The following is a 7,113-nucleotide window of genomic DNA, read 5'->3' as shown; positions in this document are numbered from 1 at the left end:
AGAAATGACCTTTAAATAACCTTGAACGTGTCTATCATTGATTTTTTCCCGTTTACGATCGATAATAAAAATATTTTCATAGAAAATGAGAAGAGTCGCATTTTCCTCTTATTTTAACCATTCAATCCACGTCTCTACATCTGAAATACCCTGTATAATCGCTATTCTATTGAACACCTCTTCATTTGATGGTAATATATTCACGACTCGTAGTAAAAACGATATTTTCATAATCGATGTCGAGAGAGAGTAAGAATGGACTGTAGATGTGTAGAATATACTTATAATCCAAGTGACTGCACCAGCATAGTGAAGTGCTTTCGTTCTATGAAGGTGATGTTTTCATTTGCACAATTAATCATCCTTCAACTCTGTCTCTATCGAAAATCTACCGAGAGAGAGATTGAACCATGAATTCTAAGTTCCCGCATTCGCCTGCAGTTTAAAGTGACAGGGTGAGCATCACAAAGTCATTGTTGAACGAGGATAGTAATATAATCTGTTGGTGGCTCTTAGTATTATCGTCAGTGTTAACAAAACCAAAAACGATAGTTATAAAATACAAACGAATATAATGAAACAGAATAAACGACATGAACAACGTACTACATGTTGCAAGCTTATAAGTTATCTAGTCATATGACGGTGTCTAAAATTCTGCGATGCAATTTGAATTCAAATTATAGTTCTTCAACATCTTTGACTTATGTATGTAAAGAGATTTAAGTCTTTCGGAGCAATAAGGTTTTTACCACAGTTTCCACTATCTCGAAAGTAAAAATTCGAGCAAATGATACTAGACTCAGCATACAGATGACAAGTCCATTACCATTGGCACGTCTATACATACCTTTTCTATGTAATTTATTCTGCTTTTTCAGAAAATGCTACTAATTTTCAGTGACATAAATGAATTGCTAAAATTAATGACGATAACCGTGAATTATTTCATTTCTCATATCAAATTGATTTAGTCAATCCCTGTAAGAAATATAAACAAGAACAATTTTGCGTATGTTTTTAAATCTAAATTATCATGATGGACACAGAATTGCATATAATATATGAATAACGAGCGTTCAAATAAAAACGTGGTCAAGTTGGTTCTGAAAATTTGGACGTAGGGCGTAGCGTATAGCAAATGAACTTAAACGTCATCTGTCAAAGCGCTATATCGCCGCTATCAATTTGAATATTTTCGTTTTAAAAATCGTTTAAAATGGTGTTTTCTCAAGAACAAAAAGTGTTTATCATAGAGTCCTACTTTAGAAATGGACGCAAGATTCATGGAATATGGAAGTATTCTATTGATGAATGTTTCATAGAATTTCAAAATCAATTTCCCGGCGTTGTTGAGTACAAAATTTTTCAAAGTGCAGTTCAGCGTTGTGTTAATGTTTTTCGTGAAACGGGCAGTGTAACAAGAAAAGAAGGAAGCGGCCGACCTAAAAAGCGGACTGAAGAATTAAAAGAAAATGTCCAACAAATAATGGAAAATGCGCCAAGAACTTCTGTACCTGTTTTATCACAAATGGTGGGAGTATCAGTCGGTACCTGCCACACAGTGTTAAAAAAGATTTGCGTTTGTTCTCCTATCGTTTAATTTGTCAGCAAGAACTTCATGAAGTTGATTTTCCGCGACGGGCTGTATTTTGTGAATGGTTTTTAAACAACTACGGTGAACTTCATAATATCACCTTTTTTTCTGATGAAGCCTGGTTTCATTTAAGTGGTTACGTAAACTCACAGAATATGAGAATGTGGTCTTCTGAAAAACCAGATAACTTTTTTGTCGAGGGCCCTCTACACGCTCAAAAAATTGGAGTTTGGTGTGCTCTCAATCGAAGGATTTATGGACCTATTTTTTTTAATGGTACTCTTACTGCGCAAAGGTATAGAGAAGAAATTATCGCTCCTTTTGTTAACCAGCTGGAAGAAAACGAAATTACAAACTTTTACTTTCAACAAGATGGCGCAAGGGCACATACGGCAGGCGAGACGATGAATATGTTGAGGGAAGTTTTCCAAAATCGACTAATAAGTCTCAATGCTGAACATGAATTTTCACCGAGGTCATGTGATATTACGCCGTGTGATTTCTTTTTGTGGCCTTACCTTAAAAACACTATTTTTGAACTGCCTATTCCTGATTTAAACCATCTGCAGGCTCGACTTATAGACAAGATTCGTGAAATTAACAATACCCGGAGCATCTTAGAAAATGTCTTTAATTCTTTGAGGAACAGGTGTGAAAAGTGCTTGGAACAAGGAGGGGAACACTTTCAGCAGCTGCTTTAATTTATTGTTATAACAAGGAGGGGGACACTTTCCGCAGCTCCTTTAATTGTTTGTTATTGTTATCACGATTATTCTTTAAAATAAAGTTATATAGTCATTAACGTTATTGAAACTGACAGCTGCTACATAGCTCGTTGAGAAATGAGGTTAAGTTGGTCGCTATAAGCTACTCCCTACGTCCAATGTGTCAGAGCCAACTTCGACCACGTTTTTATTTGAACGCTCGTGATTTATATAAATAGATTTTCGTGGAAAATGGGTCTTGTTCGTTTGTTGACCACCCTGTACAATTTACCGTTCTTTATTCTGGGGACAATCTTGAACCGACTTCCCCTATATCTTATTCTTTCCTTCGTTTCACCCTTTGCTCCTACCCTTACCTTAATAATTTCAGTTTCATATTTCCACTTTTTGCGCTTCTTAAATTTCTTATAACAAACTCTATAAAGTTACTCAAGTGTGATATAACGCATAAATTTTACAAATTATCCAACTCTAATGGTGTTCCTTGTCGTCTAAAAGATTTTAATATGTGATATCAAGGTCGTCGCATAAGGAACGTTGTAATAATATATATATTTTTTTTTGTAAAAGCCTTCTGGCAATGTTCTCGGATGCACTCTTACTTATTTAGCTTGTTGTACCAAATCTTTTATTTCCGATTCATTGCACTAGTTTGTGCAGCATAGGATGATTGCTATACTCTTCTGGATCTAATTAAACTAATTTATACTGCCACAGGTATAGGATGCTCTTATTGCAAAGTCTGCAACCTAGATTCCCAAGTTATTCGAGTATTTCTTATCTGATTATCGAAATTGAACACCCAATTTGTCGAACAAAGTACCACAATATTCGTATGGATTAGCGGAGAAAAATTGTACTGCTACTTCATTTATAACCATCTATTACTCCTTAGTGGAAAGCCATATAAATTATGCTATATTAGCCTGGGGCTCTGCTGTTAAGAGTCATATTGAACCTCTTCAAATACTGCAAAAAAGATTTCTAAAGATAATATTTAAGAAGGAACAAACTTACTCTACTAGCGAATTATTTAGTGAAGCCAAAATGCTCGATATAAGGCAACTATACTATTATAATTGTATCTCTAGATATCATTTAGTAGAGGACAAATGCGAATTAATCACACATCACTATGAAACAAGGAAAATAAATAAATACTTACCTCCTTTGATGCAAAAAAATATAGGTCAAAGATCCAATATGTATTTGGCTCCAAAATTATATAATACGATACCTGATTATTTAAAAATTCATAATGCGTCATTTTCTTCATTCAAGAAAAAACTTAAAATATATATATTGGAAACACCTAGAGAAGTGTTGTATGAATATTTTCATTAGGTTCCAGCAGACTAGTGCACCTAGTTCGTTGATGTAGTTTGTGTATTTTTTTAGTGTACTGTATTTTTATGCAACTGTTGGTTTATATGTAATATATGTATGTTTATTGTGAATATGCACTGAAATTTCATTGTAAGTACTGTATTCCTTTCCTTTTATTGTGTTTATCTTGAAACAAGTGTTAAACACTTATCGAGTATATATTTATTCACTTTTTATGTATATGTATGTATATATGTGTATATATGTACATTATTGTATTGTTGATATTATTTGAATAAATATTATTATTATTATTNAAGCTGCACAGTCACTAAATTATTAAAAAGAAAATTTCATAAAAAAAATAACTGGATTACAAATTCAATAATAAAATCTGTAAGTAAAAAAAATAAAATGTTTCGTGTTTTGCAAAAAAATCCTAATAATTTAGAGTTATTACTAGAATATAAAAATTATAAAAACAAATTAACAAATATAATAAAAGCGGCAAAAAGAAATTATTACAATGATCTAATTAATAGAAATAAATTTGATTCAAAAAAATTGTGGAAAGTAGTTCAAAATATTACCGGATCTTATTCAAAACCAAAAGTTATAAGTAGTTTACAATCTGGTAATACCATTATAACAAATTCTAAAGATATGGCTGATGAATTTAATTTAACCTTTGCAAATATAGGAAAATCGTTAGCTCAAAAAATAAAACCAAAACTTAATCAAAATGTTACATTTACAAAAAAAAACTCTTTATCATCATTAGTGCTGCTACCTACAGATAACCAGGAACTAAAAAACGTAATATTACAATTAAAAGATAACAAATCACCTGGAAATGATAATTTAAGTTCAGAAATAATAAAATCTGTTGCCATGTTTTTAATTGAACCATTAGTTTACATTATAAATAACTGTATGACATCTAGTATTTGGCCTTCTGCATTTAAAGATTCTATCATTATTCCCATTTTCAAGAAGGGTGATAATACACAAGCATATAATTATAGACCGATTTCTCTAGTAACAAACTTTAACAAAATTTTTGAAAAAATTATTAAAAATAGAATAGTATCATTTTTAAATAGGAATAAACTCCTAGCTCAGGAACAGTATGGCTTTAAGGAAAACACATCGACGCAAGATGCAATCATTACACTTATAAACAAAGTTTCCCTAGCACTTGATAAGGGTTTGCCTTGCTTATGCACGTTCATTGATTTAACCAAAGCCTTTGATACTGTCAGCCATTCTCTACTTTTGCAGTCATTAGAAAATATAGGAGTCAGAGGAGAGTGCCTTAAACTAATGGAAAGTTATTTAAAAAATAGGAAACAATGCGTGAGAGTGGGTGATGTTTGCAGTGAGAAATTAACCGTTGAATATGGCGTACCGCAAGGTACTGTATTGGGGCCAATATTATTCTTAATATATATAAATGATCTATTCACTTTGCCAGTTAAAGGCTTTATTATAGGATTTGCGGATGATACAGCCGTTTTTCATTGGGCTGAAACATGGGATCAATTGAAGGAAGTTGCACAAAGAGATCTGTCATATATTAATGACTGGCTTAACTATAAACTGTTAACAATTAATCTGGAAAAAACTAGTTACTTACCTTTTACATGTAATAAATCAACAATTCCATCCTTTGATTGCTTGAATATAGAAATCAACAGAAACATTTTTACGATTCTTCCTGAAACAAAAGTCAAATATTTAGGTGTATTATTAGATTGTCATTTACGTTGGGATAATCATATAAATTATATTATAAAAAAACTTCAGTCAATAATACATACCTTTAAGTATCTCGGTAGTTTGTTATCCATGCAGTATTTGAAGACCATCTATTACTCCTTAGTGGAAAGCCATATAAATTATGCTATATTAGCCTGGGGCTCTGCTGTTAAGAGTCATATTGAACCTCTTCAAATACTGCAAAAAAGATTTCTAAAGATAATATTTAAGAAGGAACAAACTTACTCTACTAGCGAATTATTTAGTGAAGCCAAAATGCTCGATATAAGGCAACTATACTATTATAATTGTATCTCTAGATATCATTTAGTAGAGGACAAATGCGAATTAATCACACATCACTATGAAACAAGGAAAATAAATAAATACTTACCTCCTTTGATGCAAAAAAATATAGGTCAAAGATCCAATATGTATTTGGCTCCAAAATTATATAATACGATACCTGATTATTTAAAAATTCATAATGCGTCATTTTCTTCATTCAAGAAAAAACTTAAAATATATATATTGGAAACGCCTAGAGAAGTGTTGTATGAATATTTTCATTAGGTTCCAGCAGACTAGTGCACCTAGTTCGTTGATGTAGTTTGTGTATTTTTTTAGTGTACTGTATTTTTATGCAACTGTTGGTTTATATGTAATATATGTATGTTTATTGTGAATATGCACTGAAATTTCATTGTAAGTACTGTATTCCTTTCCTTTTATTGTGTTTATCTTGAAACAAGTGTTAAACACTTATCGAGTATAAATTTATTCACTTTTTATGTATATGTATGTATATATGTGTATATATGTACATTATTGTATTGTTGATATTATTTGAATAAATATTATTATTATTATTATTATTATAATATTTTTAAATAGTTGTTAATTGTTAAGGATGAGAGCTCTATTTGCACATTTATTGCACAGGTCCATGGAAGAAATATTGTGTTATAGACTAGATCGCCATATCCATACAATTTTGGGATCGCTGAATCGGAATCTGGCGTCCGTTTGATGAAGTTATATCATGTTCAAGATTATTTGAAGGTCAACTTTTGTTTTTTATGATAATACAATTTTTGTCCTCTTGTTACGTTCACATATGTAGTTGATTTTTCTAAGGTCATGTTCAAGGTTATTTGAAGGCCAACTCTTGTTTTTTTGATGATAATACATTTTCTGACCTCGGATTCTGAAGAAGCGAGAAATGTTTTCATTTTTAAGACCATTTGAAGGTCTCGAACTTCTCAGGATAGCGAAATGTCGGGAAAACGACTTTTCCTTTGACCTTAAAGGCCATGCTCAAGGTTGTTCTAAGGTCAACTGTTGTTCTTTGAAGGAAATACCTCCGAATACCGTAGGATAGATCAAGCCACACATCCCCGGGACAATGTCACCATTTCCAGCATATTCTGAGGTAGAATTTGAAGTATCCTCACTGTGAAATGAATTATGGTACGGCCACATGGCTGAGAGTATGTAAGACCAAATTCTCGAATAAGAAGTCTGTCGTTGCCATTTTTATGCCCTCAATCATGAAAACTCGATCTCATGGTTACGAAAATTATCTTCTCCGTCTTAGAGTCGATTCTAATAATTTTTATCAAAGTGACCATGACACTTGGTGACCAAGGTCACCCGATGACTCAAATCTTGTGTAGAGGTCATTTTCCAGATATCTCGCTAAGAGAT

The 7,113-nt window shown here is 32.1% G+C and overlaps 1 long non-coding RNA gene across 1 annotated transcript; it reads right to left on the bottom strand.

Annotated features, from left to right (window-relative positions):
- Positions 1-4,682: 4,682 nt before the first annotated feature.
- Positions 4,683-6,239, bottom strand: LOC111692062. The gene is made up of 3 exons (XR_002763127.1): positions 5,469-6,239; positions 5,285-5,365; positions 4,683-4,968 (listed from the first exon to the last, which is right to left on the bottom strand). It is a non-coding gene; the product is annotated as an uncharacterized LOC111692062 (long non-coding RNA).
- Positions 6,240-7,113: the final 874 nt, after the last annotated feature.

Source organism: Anoplophora glabripennis, unplaced genomic scaffold, assembly GCF_000390285.2.
Source record: "Anoplophora glabripennis isolate ALB-LARVAE unplaced genomic scaffold, Agla_2.0 scaffold370, whole genome shotgun sequence".
NCBI lineage: Eukaryota > Metazoa > Arthropoda > Insecta > Coleoptera > Cerambycidae > Anoplophora > Anoplophora glabripennis.
Note: the sequence above shows the minus strand (reverse complement) of the source record. Positions and strands in the feature narration are given on the sequence as shown.